The following is a 15,191-nucleotide window of genomic DNA, read 5'->3' as shown; positions in this document are numbered from 1 at the left end:
GAATCCTCAAATCATCTGATCTAACTTGAGAGAGAAATGTGAAAGATCTAAATGCAATTCAATAGTGCTTTGCAGTGCAAAATGAAAGTCATGTCATATCTATCTGTCTTGATCACCTCATACATATCTTGATATTAAGGTATTTGGTATTCATAAATTAGAATGCTTTGCATTGTGCAGGTATTGTGGAGATAAATTTTGACATAAACTACAGTATAAGGACTCTACTGACTTTTCCTTATATGTATAACAGAAACATCCTGGTTTCAGCTGTAAACATGGGAATAGTTTCCATTCATTGATAAAGATCAGAACCTTGCACATGGAGTGTAGCAAGTTAATCTTCTCAATATTGCTTAGATAAGCTAGGATCATAAGCGCTACAGTAGCCAAAAAACTCACAATCACAACAGCTTTGTAAAATGATCCCTCGGTTTTCAAGGTTCAGCCTTGGTTAAGCTTTGACATTCATAGAATTAAGCAGGTTTACATAAACATGCAGTTTTGGCCCAAATACAACCATAGACTTTGCAATTTGCTGTTGGTCTCCCCACCCACCATGAAGAACCTTGACACAGCTCCCTTTGAAATAAAGTCTTTACCAGAGACAGTACAATACAGGACAACACCAAAAGATAAGCCAACCCAAAGCTCTGAACTCCTTAACTTTTCTGACATTTCTGAAACGTCATCTTCAATCAGAGCTCTGGTTTAAATCTCGTACAACAATCAAAACTACATGGCCATCATAATTCTTTGTAAGGCATCTGTTTGATATTTGCAAGATAAAAGTAAGAAGGGATTGTAAAATCTCAGTTGACTAAAGCTGATTAAAGTCCCAAAGTCTGCAGTGAAAATCTGAAATATTTAACTTCCTTAAAATTTTAGGGACTCATCAGGGTCTTTTCAATTATCTGTTCGAATTAAGGGGTGTATATAGCACACAGAGGCAAATTTGTTAACATTACCATGCCACAATTGTTTATAATTTTTTGAATCAGTTAAATTGAAATCATCAAGGTGAAAGGAAGAGCCAAAACAGCTGGGAGAGGATAGTATTTATTCATAATGGAAGAACTGTGAGTATACAAAAGTAAAAAGAAAAAAACAACAACATTTCAAGACTGTTGAGACAATTTTTAGGAAATGTACATCTCATTCAGACCTGATTGGTTGTGGTAGAAAATAATGAATCAAGAGTTCTTAGCAACTTAATCAGGACAAGTAAGAGAAACATCCTGTAAAAGGAAAACACTTACAACATGCCTTTATAAGGGCAGATAGAGGGGCTTCTGCGGCAGCTATAAAACATGCACTACTGAAAAAGCGCCTTGGATGGACTCCCAAGACCCAGACCATTTTGGACCACAAGGATTTGAAGAGGAGTACAGGGTTTTGGGATACAGCTTTGTGGGCTGCTAAAACCAGACTGGAACTTGTTGGAGTTATTAACCACAGGTATGTGTGCCTCGCAAACAGCCAAGCGTTTGACCTGAGCAGCCTGGCCAGTCACCAGCTTTAATGTGATTGAAAATGTTTGTGTGATTTAAAGAGGGCAGGTAGAAAAACATCAAACATCACTGAGTCTGAGTTCAGAATCTGACTCCGGAGTGTTTGAAGCTTTTCAACACTTCTTTAAAAAGTTGTAAAAGCTAAAATATGCCTCCGAGTTGAGGATGTAGCACTGTTACACAAGAGTTTATATTTTAATTGAAACGTCAAAGTTTTAAACAAACTTAATACTTCATCCACATCACTGCAATGCCTTTAAAGGAGACATATTTTAATACTTCTGATTTCAAGTTTGAATACCAAAATAAGAAAGAAATCAGGAAAATATTACAGTATTGTAGAAATAGTAGGTAAAATATTGCACTATATGTTGTAATTAGAATAAGTCAGAAAGAAAATATGGGAACTGATGATACATGGCAAAATAAAGAGTATTCACCTATTAACGTTTTGTCAGGATTTTAACACTTAAATGTTGAAAATAAAACAAATTTTGGTAACACTTTATTTGAAGGGGTGTGCATAAGACTGACATGACACTGTCATAAACACGACTTAACACTTGTCATGAACATAAAAAAGTCTTTATGAATCTTTATGACAGTTATCATGAAGTGTCATTTGGTAAATAATGACACTTTTAATGCAAAGTTGCTCTAAACGTTGCATTAAAAGTCCATTAAAAGTACCAACTTTGCATGATTTTGTAAATTATGATAATTTAATGCAAAGTTGGTATTTTTAATGAACTTTTAATGCACCTTTTAGAGCAACTTTGCATTAAAAGTGTAATTATTTACAGAATGACACTTCATGACCACTGTCATAGACGTTCATAAAGACTTCTATATGTTCATGACAGATGTTATGTCATGTTTATGACAGTGTCATGTCAGTCTTATGCACACCCCTTCAAATAAAGTGTTACCCAAATTTTAATAAAACAGCAGTTTTCAATTTTCTTTTCATAAAGGAAATAAGATTTTATTTCCAAATGTGTAACATATATTACTCCCTCTTGATAAATCATGACCTTACTGTGACTGTTCACATTTTTTTGGTTCAGTATTGAAGTCCAACTATGTGGTGGACTGTCAGCCTGTCCAGGATTTACCTCGCCTCTCCCCCAACAACACTTCATGCCCTGATGATATAAAGACATTTAACACAGCTTACTGCTTAAGCTGAAGACTCCAGCAACACTTTGTACACTGAAGAACCAACATTATTAACAGAGGAACACGTTCGGCTTAAGCATTCTTCACTTCAATATCTTTGTCCTTCTCCATGCACCTTGGAAGAAGGTGAAGTTGTGCTAGAAACCTTTGAATTCATTGTCAGAATTGTTTGAAGAAAATGTAGATGATTTTTAAGTGTGTATACATTATAGATTACAGAGCATTTCAGAAAAAGAACATAATGTTGACAGTATGATGGTGATGGCTGTGAGGCTGATTCAGGAGTCTGAATCAGATATTTCTAAATGAGAATGTTTAGCCGTTCATTCATGACCTGAAGCTCAAATGTAATTTGATTGTGCATGGGACAATGATGCAAAACACACAAGTAGGACTGAGTGAAAACTATTTTGGAAACAAAGTTGGATTGGACATGTTTTCCTTCTCATTTTTTTATCATTTCTGTACATATGCATAGCTTTAGAAGCATTTTCTTAATCTCATACCTTTGAGATTAAACATTATATGGAGTAATTTTCCTATTAGCAGATAATCTTTTAGCTGTAAGCTGAAGGACCAACTCCGTGTGCTTGATGCAATTTGAGAAATAGGATAATTACTAAGATCTATCCAGATGAAAAAAAATCAGCAGTGTACATCAAAAGATACAAATCCTATTTCCATGAGTTATGTAATATTCATACAGCAACATGTGCATCATCAGAAAAACTTAATTTCTAACATATTTATGATAACCAATAAGACTTGGCATGTCAATGGTTAACACAGCCACAAGTTCAGGAAATATCTGCCTGAAAATGACACTGCTATGATTGATAGAAGTACTAGAGTTTATTTCAAGGTTTTCTCAATTTGGTCCAACGATCTTCACTGAAAACCAAATAAACACCCATTGCAGCACTTCTAAGTAATGAGCCTTGGTGTCTTTAATGATGGTTCCAATAACTGATTTTCCTGTAAGATAAACAGACAGACGTTCTGACGAGCACATTTCAAAGAACATGTTTAGAATAGAGGAAATGCTCCTGGAATACATTGATCATTTTAAATGGGATTTTATAAATGAAGCTTGCAGAGCAAACTATGAAGTTTCATCTTTCACTTCAACCCTTTCTGTAAAACCACATTAATACTGTATGTATTAACAAGAAGAAAGATAGTTTATATAAGTGACCTTATGCTGTCAGATTTTATTCTCATCGCATTTAATGTATTATACTTCAGCTTGATAGTGAACGTAGTACTAAGTCCAATTAACTGAATGGCCTGAGTAAAAAGGACCCTTTTATATTTTAGCAAAATAGTAATCAAAGGAAAAGTTCCTGATTAACATAAATTAAATGAATTGGCAGCTAAAGTGTTTCAAATTAGCTAGACATTCAAGAGAAAACATGAGCTTTTATGTTTTTACAGTTTCAAAAACCAGTACTACTGTTGACCTGAAAGCTCAGATGATTCAGTCTGTTAACCTCGTACCATTCCCATAACACTAATGTCTCAGAACGTTTCTCTCTGCATTTCTGCTCTGCTGCTAAATGAGACATTCTGAAGGCAACGGGCTGGTGGGTTCGGTGTATGGAGATGTCATTTCACATCCAACTCTCATACCAGACTTGCCCTCACTCAGTCACCATCGCTGCATTGAAGCTGTTCAGACTAGACCAAGCAGCAAATTAGCCTGAAGAGAAGTCTTGGTCTGGGCAAAAGACTCTCCGTCTGTCTTCTTTCCTGCAGATATCCACCAACTTTTCTGCAGATTTAGGTCCAGATGCAGATCAAGTCAACACCTGCCCATTGGCAGCATTTCACTTGATCTAGTGAGACCTGAAAAAAAATACCTCTTATCCTCCACAACATGAGTAAAAAACTAGAGCCTTAAACATATATTAGAAACAATTGGAATAAAGATAGTAATGACAAACAATATCTGACCAACTAATAAATGTTTATTAGAAATAGTAAACCAAAAAATTGCATATAAGAGTTCACAGCCTTTACCAAACACTTTACTAAACCCCTTGCAGAAATTATAGCCTCTAGTCTCTTTGAATGTTCTACGCTGCTACCTATCATTGCCTGGTCTCCCTTGAAGAAGAAATTGTCAATTTGAGCATTGAAATTGTTAACCTCAGCACTTACTTCCTGGTTAAATAACTATTAAATAAATAAATAACACCACAGAAGCCTAGCACACCCATCTTTAGACAGTTCAACTCAAGCTCCGTCATGCTGGGATTACAGACATCCGTCAGTCATTTTCAGATCTTTCCAGAGATGTTGAGTCAGATTCAAGTCTGGACTCTGACATTCACAGGACGGTTCTGAAGCCACTCCTTTATTAAGATCTTGTCCATGGGCCTCAGGTTGTTGTCCTGCAGACAAATGAACCGTTGCCTCAGTCTGAGGTCAAGAGCACTTTGAAGCAGGTTCTTATTCAGGATGTCTCTGGATGGTCCTGACTAGTTACCTGCTGCAAAACATTTCCATACAACGATGCTGCCACTATTCTCCAGGAGATGATGAGCCCTGCCCTGGTTTCCTCCATACATAACACCTGGCAATCACACCAAAGAGGTCGTTCTTTGTTTCATCAGAGCAGAGCATTGGGTTTCTCATGAACTGAGAAACATTTTATAGAAAGGTGTGTGTCTTTCCAAATCAAGTCCAATCAACAGAATTCATCACAGGTGGACTCAATTCAATCGCTAAAAAGATCTCAAGTACAATCAGTGGAAACAGCTTCATTCTAAGCTACATTGGCAAAGGCAGTGAATTTTTATGTAAATGTTATTTCTTGGAAGATCTTTTAGTTAAACTGAAAAAAAAGGTTGTTAGTTTAGGAATGTGAAAAATTAAAAACAAATGTGAAAAGAACTATTACCTAAGAATACACAGTCCCTGCCAATAAGCAAAGTTCCCCAATAACCACATTTCATTTTCATCACGTTCATCACAGAGACTTTGTCCAAAAAATATATGTTTTGCTGATTGCAACAACATGCTTGCAGGCTTATGTAAGTTTTCATTTTATTATTCTACTTGTGTTTTCTCTTTTTCATTTAAAATCCAACAGTGACAAATACAAAGAACAAGAGGAAGTACAGCATGGTTGTTGCAGGAAACTGATCCAGTGTTATACTGCCCCCTAATGTTGTTGGTGAGCTGTAAAAATGTCTTTAAAACACATCCATCACACTTAGTTTCTCAGAACATCCACATCAGTGTCACTGACATGACTGTTGTAAGAGCACTTATGGTGATTCATTGTCTTCTCCGATCCTTCTGATGCTTCTCTCTGTAAAGGAGCTCAGACATTCAGGGTTTGTTTGTTTTGTTTATTAAAATAACTCTCACAACTTGCCTCTTTCTGCTGTCATGGCAACAACACTCTAATATACAGTAAATGAAAGGCCAAAAAATTATATATTATACTTCAAGTTTCTCTCAGACTATTAGAACATTTTTAGTTTTTAAGTTACAGGGATACATAAAGTCAAGACATGACAATTACTATGTATTGATTCCTTAGTTTCAGACATTTGAAATATAAAACTAAAGAGTATGCCATGCAGCATATGTTGAAAAAGAAAATGATATGAGATATGCTTCTTCTTTCTCCTACTTTTTTTTCTTTTGTCATGAAAAAAAAAAAGAAGCTAACTGAAATGACCTCCTCAGTAAAGCTAATTAGATTTTTAACACTGCTGTAGAGATGAAAGATTGGTCTCGGAGCTGCTTCTGAAAGAGCCGCAGTGAAAGAAGTTGATGTTTTATAAATATCATCCTAAAACTGGCAAGATTTCATATGCCCCTTGTGCAGCATAACAGTACACTGCAGCATTAAGCTACCTTGATCCAAGTCCTCCCTCACCCCTTATTAGTGCTGCCTGAGTGCCTCAGGTCCACTCAAGCAGAAAATAAGCCCCCCATCTGAGTTATTATCCCTGTTTTTGAAGCTCCTGGTTCACCTCTCAGGCTCAAAGTAGTTTATTATCGTGTTCAGACTTAACTGCTAGACAAAGAGAAGTAACATCTCCAGCAGGGTCACCAAAACACAGAGTCACTTATTACCTAATTGTTGCTCATTAACCCCAAAGCACCTGCATGAACTCTTTGCAGCAGTTTGCCTCGTTTAAAAGAATCCTCATCCTGCTGAAACCAGCCACATTAAAAAGACATTTTGGCTGTGTACATAACACTTCAAGCGATGCACTTTAAACCACTGCTGATTGCTGATTCACTAACAAAATATTGACAAAGTGGATAATTAGAGCTTAATAAATATAATAAAAGCCTTCCTACAGCAGTTTTTAAATACCCATGCCTGACAGAAAAAAAGAGGCCAACACTGAGTAAAAAGTAAGGGAGGCCCCAGAAAGGTAAACCAAAACAAAGTCATGTAGAAGAAAAGATAGATTGCGGAGATGCATTCCTTAACTACATCACATATGGATTGCAATTTTCTTCAAATATGATTCAACAGTAATGGTGTGAAATTGAGATGATATTTCAGATTCCCTTGCTTCACTTGTGATCCAAGTAATTTTCATCAGATGGACATTTTCTATTATTTATGAATAAACCGTTCTTGTAGACAATCAGGTCCTTCGAAAACCAAAACTAGATCTGTGTGCACATTGTCTGAGTAAAGTCAAGCTTGTTCCCAAAGCAGGATGGACTCCTGCTGGGCTGACCTTTGTCACTGCTGTTTGTAGCATTCAAGGACAAGATCTCAAAAATAAAGGGTGTCTGGTGTAAAAGCATTTGTATTTTGCTGACAAAATGATTCTGCTTGTATCTTAACCCATGTCCTTCAGGGTGCTCAGCCAAGTGAGAAGCAGCTGGCATGGAGGAATCTCAACCATATTTGGGTGTATTTCTTTCTCAGGGGACACATTAGACTTTGACTCTAGGAGTATCCTGGTTTCTTTTCAAGATTAATGAACATGTGGTGTGTGAAATTGATAGATGGATCAAGGCATATCCGCAGTAACGTGGGCACTGCTCCGGTCTGACTTGGTAAAGAAAGAACTGATCCGAAACCTCACTTTCCTATTCACTGATCTACCCTCATTTTAACCCTCATGTGGAATGTTATAAGATACAGCATTGAAGAAGGTCAAGAGATGCCAGGTGTCAGTGCTAAACTGAGGTCCTGCTGTGTGCAGGCTGTGCTTACTCTCAGAAATACGATGATGAGCCCATTCATCGGGGAAAGCTCAAAGTACGGTCACCGCTTCTCCACATCAAATGGAATTACAACATGTAAGTTAAGCATCTGATGGATGGACGGACGGAAACAGATCATCGAGAAAATATTTGCACCCCGTCAGATTTCTTTCATTACTTTTTTTTTTTTTTGGATAATCTAACCTTAACCCAGTTTTCACATCATCAAACAAATAATAAAAAACAATAAAATAAATAACCCGAGTAAATACCAAAACCCTATTTTAAGAGAAAAAAGCTATCCACATCAACCTTGATTTTTAGAAGTGTTTAACAGATCACTTTATCCTTTTCATGTTTTTGTGATGTATGTAACAGATCGCTCTTATAAATGAGACAATGAGTCTCAAGAGATTTTTCCTATATAAATAAAGGATTTCATATGCTAAAAAGCAATCCTCCTCCATGTTAATTTTTAATTGACTGTGGGTTAACCATGCATTTTTGCAAAGCTCAGGTCAAACAGATGCTATTGCCAGAGCTGCATTCAAATAGAACCAGTTTAAACAACATAAAGTACATGAAAAGTTTTCAGAAGTACATGCACAATTTCCTGATCTACAGACATTCTAGAATAGAGGACACATTTACTGAAAGTCATTGTTTAGTGCTCATGACTGAACAATAAGAGACCGGGAAAATATATCATCCATAAAAGAATTCCAAAGCCAAAATTCCTGCTGGCCAAAGAAGACACAGAGGCACCGCTTACATTTGCCAAAAATAACATCTTAACTCCTGAGACTTTTGCATAAATATTCTGCAAAATGATGAGAGAAAAGACGAGTTTTAACAATTCTAGTTTGTATTTACTCAAGTATTCCTTGATATTAAATGAAGTAAATGATCTAAAGTATTTAGGTGGGTAATTCTTTCTCAGAGCTATAGCAAATACTTTTTTGGCTCATCTGGAAAACTCTGGTTCTATACTCTAACGTAGAAGTGAGAATATTAAAAAGGCTAATTAAAATAGAGTTTGAGAAAAAGATTAGTCATCAGTGAGATAAAGTTCTCTATAAACTACATCTCTGCACAAACCTTCACAAGAAAGCAGGAGTGGAAAGGGAGACGTATAGCATGTGCGTTGAACATGTGGTGTTTGTCTTTCAAAGCCGACATAATCAGTGACAGATTACACAAAGACGTAGACGATTGCTCTAAATTTAGATTTCATTGTCTTTGGGTGTGGCTCATACCAGTTGTGAAAAAGTGCTGATTTTCAGGAACTGTACTTGTGTTTGCTTTAGTTTTAAAGCATGTATTTAAGTCAGGAAACAAATATATTGTATTTTCTTACATTGGTAAAAATCACAAAATCCTTTACAAAAACAAGTCATGCAAATAAAATTCTGATTAAATTCAAAAGAGAAATGAATTATACAGACAATTAAAAAATATATATTTATAAGGGATCTTAAGGAAGATCTTGTTTGAGAAATAATATCTTTAGATGCTTTTTTTAACAAGTCAAAACTCTCATGGCAATATAATACAAAAGTAAACATAAACAAATGAAAAAAAAGCACAACAATGTTGCAACAATGTTCTGCATTTAACTCAAAATATTGAAAGTACTCTAAATTTGTTTGCATTGCAGTTATTGTTAAAGTGACTAATTTGATTAAAAACAGGAGGTCTCCATCAGAAAGAATATGTAAAAAGTAGAGAGGTTGAACTCATAAGTAAATGCAGAAACATGTCAACAAGACACAAAACTATAAAATCAAACATCAATGACAGTCAGCATGTGCTAAAAATAGTTTACTTCCCTTTTTCCTGCACCCCCTTCATCTCTATCATTCTGCTTTGCCCAAAACCCACCATAAACGTCTTTATTACTTTAATCTGTGAAAGTCAGATCGTCTGTGATTGGCAGTGGTGGGAAGTAACGAAGTACAAGTACTTCGTTACTGTACTTAAGCACAATTTTCGTGTATCTGTACTTTACTTAAGTAGATTTAATAATGGATACTTTCTACTTTTACTCCACTACATTTTACAGTAAGTATCTGTACTTTCTACTTCACTACATTTCTACAAAACTGTCGCGTTACTCGTTACATCCAAGTCGCATTGTGTTTTTTTTCATTAAAATGTGAAGTTCAGGGACTTAAGGTGTTAGTGTCTGTTGTCACCCATCGCCTCCACCTTTACTCGCACGCGGAGCTCCAAGACATGCGCAGTGGTTTCCTCTGAGCGTCAGTAATATAATAGCGTTGCATAAATCATAAGATATGGCGACATGTAAAATCAGCAGCGCTTCGCTTTCACAGACGGTGGGACTTCGTCCAATTTTTAGCGTCACTTGGAAGGAAAGCTTAAAGAAAGGTAAGCTCCGTGGACGTGATGCTAGCAAAGCTAGCTGTATTGACTGAAACACATGTTGCATCTGCGATGAAAAAAAGTTGTCACTCATGCACTGAATTACTGTGTGGAGGTGTTGACTGAGGTGTTGCATATATGGGACAACGCTGTGACTAAAGTGCGATATAGTAATATGACATTCATGGACGATCCGATTCTTCTGGACGGATCTTGACCAAGTCCTATAGTGCTGAAACCTCACTGAGAGCCGTTCTTTGTTCTTGTAATGCTCTGCGTACACTGCAGTAGCTATTTTATTTCATTAAAATATCTTTATATTTAATTGGCGAATAAATAAAACAAGAACGTAGCAACACAGAACATGCTCATTGCTCTTTGTTTTCGTCTCCTGTCATGGTGGCAGACGTTGCAGCAGGAGGGAGGATGAGAACAGTCACGGTGCTCCTCCTGCTTGGTTACTTCTTGCTTATTGGGCCTTGGACAGTGTTCATAGTTGAGTGTTGTTAATTGCTATGTTTAATGGTGCAGACAATTATTATTTCTGACATTGGCAATATGGGCAACCGCCCAGGGTGTTATTTTTTTAGGGATGGCAGGAGACCTCTGTGTATTGTGGCACAGAGATGAAAGCAAAACAGAATGAAGAAGAGTTTGAATTGATACTGGTTAAATTTATTTCAGCTCTAAGTATTTAATATCTACGTGTTTTTATGGGAAAGTGAATCTTTCAGATCAATTTGAGAAGCAGTTTTGATAGGTGCACTTAATTTTATTGTCATGTAGCACAGGGTGCTGGTTTTGATTTGGTCTTGGGTTCGGTGGTCTAGACTACAACTTCGCTACGAGGCTCCTTGGTTCCATGTCCTCCTCTGCTAGTCGGATTTCTTTCAAAATAAATTATGTGGCAAAAAAAGTGAAGTTCATGTTATGTTAGGACAGGAGACGAGATGTTTCCATCCCTGAAATTATGATGCATAGAATCACATATCTAAGTCTAAACTATGTTACAGAGTAAACGCAATAAAAACATGCTTTATCTGTGGCATTGTTCATTAAAATGGCACATTACTGATGTATTAAAATTAAATACGATTGGGACACTTAATGATATTAGTGATTAGGCAATGCATTCAGCAAGTACTTTTACTTTTAATACTTAAGTATTTTTAAAAGCCAGTACTTTTTTACTTTTACTTAAGTAAAATGTTAATGTGGTACTTTGACTTTTACTTAAGTACATTTTTGTCTGTGTATTTGTACTTTTACTTAAGTACATTTTTTGAGTACTTTCTCCACCACTGGTGATTGGCAGGAAAAACATTAAGGTGTTACTCATTTGCAGTGACCCGGTTCCCATTCACCTGGATGTCTGTCTGGGAGTCCACTCCTGCTGCAGCTCTTACAGGAGAAGAATTTTGAATTTTCATCTCCTTTTTAAATAACCTCTCTCACTTCTTGCTTGAACTGAAAATAAAAAATAAAAAAACCCTGATGAAGAACAAAAGGGAAGTAGAGGAGATGCCAGGAGTCACAATAAATCGTTATGCCGAAGGTAAGAGCTATGCAATGATGTTAAATGCAAAATATTTGTTGCTTTGTTTCATATAAAAAGTTTGTCATGGTGACCATTCTACAGTAGTTATGAACTCATTCTCATCTACACAATTAATTATTGTGTCTCCAACTAGGAGGAAAGTGTGTTAATGGTAAGTATACGTTCCACAAATATAATTGATGATAATTAAAGCAATTTGGCCCAGTATTCCAATGATGTATTAATTTGAATCCTTAAAGCTTAAAGTTACAGAACAGTGGAATGTCAGATAGGCTAAGCATTATATGTATTAATCCATAGCACAGCTTTACAACCTCAGTTCATGATGTACATGAGCTGCAGTGTTCTCTCTGTGAGGCTCAGAATCAACAGAGGGTAAAATTGACTGACCTCATATGGAAAGTCAGCAAGCACAGTTTGTCCACACGTGTGTTCATGTTTAATGTTTGACTGCAATAAGGATCACTGTAAGATCCGACATTCAACCGGTTACACATTTATAGTTTCCTGTCAGAAATTACTGCAGTTGCTCTTATATATCATTCACCGCTTAATGTCTTGTCTGCTGTTTCTCACCGTTTATAGATTTTATCTGACATACGCAGGAAGCATTTTTATTTATTTTCCTTTGTATTTATTCAATTGTATAAATACAAAAGAAGCCTCTCGTGGGTTTACAAGAGTGTTTGATCCAGTTTATGCCTCCAGGTGCTTGTGAAGTTTTGCCTTCATTAATGTTTCACAGTTGATAGAGACTGACTGACCACACACAGTTCATATTAACACACACATGAAAAACACACATAACCCAAACATAATGACTAAGCATTTTCTGTATTAGGTCAGACGGTATTACCAAGATATTCTTCTTTAGGTCATAAAAATAAGAGCGATGTATTTCTTAATATTTTTTCATTACTTTTAGTGAAATTCAGAAGAATAAACACACTGAGCTTACACTACTGGCTACAGTCCAGATGGTAATGCCATGGCTTTTTACGTCGCCAATTAAGTCAAGTCATGTTTATTTTTATAGAACATTTTAGCAACAAAGCAACTGGGCTCAGAGTCAGTTGAGCCTTTTATCTACCAGGGCTAAAAGGCCACTAAGTGATGAAGAAGCCATAAACATAACAGACAGATTACGGTTTGATAATGCACCCAGGGCCAAAGACCTTACATTTTGAAGATATGTCCTGTGGACTGCTGCTGCTTGTAAATAAAAAGGTCTGGCCATAATTAGCATCGGTACAACTGAAGGACAAGGGAAGAAGCCTGACAACACCTAGATGTGAAGTATGGGGGTGGTAGCATCCTATTGCTGCAGGACATACTATTACATAACATCATAATAAAATATTTTGGACAATACAAGTTTAAGATCTTAGCCAGGAATTTAAATTTGGACTCAAATGGGTCTTCCAAATGGACAATGACCATAGAATATTGCCAAATAGTTTAAAAATTGGCTTTAGAGCAACAAAGTACCAGATCTCAGTCCCATACATGTTCAGAGTTTAAAGTATGTGTTGGCAAGTTGTCTACAAATTTGACTCACTGAATCCAGTTGTGGAGGAACAGGTCAAAATTCTAACAAACTGTTAGAATTGCAAATACCTTGAGAAAGGATGCTCACTACATTTGACCCAATTAATATGATTTAAAGCACAATTGAGTAAATATGTAAATACCCATGTATGTAAATTGTTTATATAATAAACATTGAGTAATTGTTAATCCATAAACATGTTCTTTCTATAGATTAAAATAGACTTTTTTGCTCTCTTCAAGGATTTCTATATGGATGTATGCATTGCATGACACCAATTAGTCTTGAAACTATGAACTCCAAATGCAACCCCCCCACCCCCAATCAAAAATAAAAATAACAACAATTAAAATGATTATCTGAGGGGTTCTGAGGTTTTAAGTGTTTTTTTGTTCCAAAGACAAATTTAATATGTGGCACTTTGATGTTAGTTTATGATTAATCTCTCTCAAGATAATTTTCAAGGTCACCCAAAACTGAAAGTTTGCACAGTAAAAGGTTTAGGAATTAAACATGAGATAACATGTTCTCTTTAGACATACTTTGCTGTTTGTATTACATGGGTAGCGGATTCTTTGCCACCTCAGAACAGACTCTGCTGCCATCTTGTGGCATAAAGCAGACTCACGCCCACTTTTATTTCAATCATTTATGTTGGTTTAGTCATGAATCTGACAAGAACATTGTTTTGCTCATCGTTCTGATCTCCAGCACCTGCCACCACCATGTGATAAACTAAACAGGACTCTTTGGTTCTGTTTGCGTCCACCACCATAATAAATCTCAAGCTGCCCTGCATGAAATAAAAACTTTACTGATTACCTAAGGTGTTCTCCACAACTACCTTTGGTGTTGTTACGACCAACCTGTAAAGTTTTTATAAGGATTGTAACTTGTTGCAGAGCAATGGCTGTGAGATGGAGTTTGTCTGGTAATCAGGAATGTCAGGGGTGGCTTTCATTTACTCTTGTTTAATGTGATTTTTTTTTCTGCCTGCTGAAAACTATTCATTTCTGCAAGGCTAAAGGCTATTTTGTGTTTATAAGATAGTTAGACTTTGCCAAAACAACACTGAGCCCAGTTCTCTTTTTACACCACTTTGTTCCCTCAGATTAATCTGAACATTTCTTTTTTATGAAATTCTTTGAGTTAGTTTCATTGATCAAGTACTTTTACTTTTCCTTTCCAACTTTGTCTTTTTCACAATTTTTGTGCTTTTTAGATCTCATTTTTTGTTTTATTTATCAATTTTTATCAAGAGTGTTTTCAGAGAATATATATGTATATTTATTTATTCATTGCATCCTTTTTAAGCCACATTGGCACTAGATTGAATGCCCAACCTAGATTGCATTGTGTTGCTAACTCTATAATGCTGTAACAGTTGTTATCAACTGATGGCGCTAGTGTACTGAATGCAATATGGAGCCAACACAGAAATCAGAATAAATAACATTTGTCATTTTTAGAATCTCAAACATTGATGCTCATTTAGTAAAGGCCGTCAGAGAACAGCTGTATTTGCACTGACTACACACAAATGGCCTCGAGGTTACCTCTGCATTTAGGGATGTCAGAAAGGAAGGGATTTCATACACATGTATTTCTCACTTTTCATGTTTTTATTTTAAGAAACATGTTAATAAAACATGCATAGTTTTCATTTTCTTTCAAAATTGTGCCTTCAATCCTCAAAAAATGCACTAAAATTTCTGGTTCCAATCTAACAAAATGTGAAAAAAGTTCCACGGCGGCGAATATTTTGGCAAGACAGTGTAAGACGTAAATAAAGCCATGGCTTCACATTATTAGTCAGTTTGAG

Source organism: Poecilia reticulata, linkage group LG10 (genome assembly GCF_000633615.1).
Source record: "Poecilia reticulata strain Guanapo linkage group LG10, Guppy_female_1.0+MT, whole genome shotgun sequence".
Classification (NCBI taxonomy): Eukaryota; Metazoa; Chordata; class Actinopteri; order Cyprinodontiformes; family Poeciliidae; genus Poecilia; species Poecilia reticulata.
The sequence above is the reverse complement of the archived record's forward strand: the minus strand, read 5'-3'. Positions refer to the sequence as shown.